This window comes from Cebus imitator, unplaced genomic scaffold (assembly GCF_001604975.1).
Source record: "Cebus imitator isolate Cc_AM_T3 unplaced genomic scaffold, Cebus_imitator-1.0 Scaffold262, whole genome shotgun sequence".
Classification (NCBI taxonomy): Eukaryota; Metazoa; Chordata; class Mammalia; order Primates; family Cebidae; genus Cebus; species Cebus imitator.
In genome coordinates, this window is record NW_016107577.1 from 1,923,616 (window position 1) to 1,925,072 (window position 1,457).

Consider the following 1,457-nt stretch of genomic DNA (forward strand, 5'->3'; position numbering starts at 1 on the left):
TAGTAAAAAGTCTAATAATGTAATCAAAAAATGGCCAAGAGATTTGAGTGGACATTTCTCAAAAGAAGATGGACAAATGGCAAACAGGCATATGAAAAGGTGCTCAACATCACTGATTATCAAAGAAATGCAAATCAAAAATACAATGAGATATCATCTCATCCCAATTAAAAGGGATTATCCAAAAGACAAGTAATAGCAAATGCAGACGAGGGTGTGGAGAAAAAGGAACTCTTGTGCACAATTGGTGGAAATGTAAATTAGTGCAGCCACTATGGAGAACAGTTTGGAGGTCCCTCAAACAACTGAAAAGAGAGGGAAATGTTGGCTGTGCTGGTCGGAACAGACATGCCCGCAGTGAAGAACCAGAAGCTGAGCAGTGACAAGACCAGCAACACTCACCTCTCTGGAGAGGAGAATTATGACGCTGTCAGTAGAAAGTGGTACAATCTCTGAACACCCTAGTATAACTACAAACATGGCAAATGCACCTGGAAGGGAAAGTTGGTGAAAGGGAAAATAGAAGTCGAAGAAATGCAAATATGCTTTCAAATGTGTAAATAGGCTCAAGGAAGATTATAACCAACCACTGTTTGGAGTTCAATTTAATTGCCAGAGTAAAGAAGGAGATCCATTACTGTTTGCAACTGTAGGAAGCAACAGGGTTACCTTGTATGAATGTCACTGACAAGGAGAAATCCAGTTGTTGCAATCTTACATGGATGCTGATGCTGATGAATACTTTTACACTTTTGCATGGACCCATGATAGCAACAGAAGCCATCCTTTGCTGGCTGCAGCTGGATCTAGAGTCATAATTGGGATAATTCATCCCATAACAATGCAGGGTTAAAAGCACTAAGTTGGCCACAGAAATGCTATCAATGAGCTGAAATTCCACCCAAGAGATACAAATCTATTCCTGTCAGCAAGTAAAGATCATGCTTTACAATTATGGAATATCCAAATGGACACTCTGGTGGCAATATCTGGAAGCATAGAAGGTCACAGAGTTGAAGTTCTAAGCTCTGATTATGATCTTTTGGGTGAAAAAATTATGTTCTGTGATATGGATCACTCAAACTTTGGTGGATCGACTCAAAGAGAATGTTGAATTCAATTAAGAAATCTTATGATTATAACCCAAATAAAACTTACAGGCCATTTAATTCTCAGAAAATCCATTTTCTTATTTTTCTATCAGAGACATACATTGGAATTATGTTGATTGTGTGTGATGGTTAGGCGATTTGATACTTTCTAAGTCTTGCAAAAATGCGATTGTGTTGGAAACCTAGCAAAATAGAAGGTGATATAGATAAAATTAAACCCAGTGAGTCTAATGTGACTGTTCTTGGGTGATTTGATTGTAGCCAGTGTAATATTTGGTACATGAGATTTTCTTCCTCCTCCTCCCCCTCTCCTCCCCCTCCCCCTCCCCCTCCTCCTCCTCCTCC

General features: G+C 39.3%; 1 pseudogene; it reads left to right on the top strand.

The window, feature by feature from the left end:
* Positions 1–321: 321 nt before the first annotated feature.
* LOC108283566 overlaps positions 322–1,457 on the top strand; it is a 1,643-nt pseudogene continuing 507 nt past the window's right edge.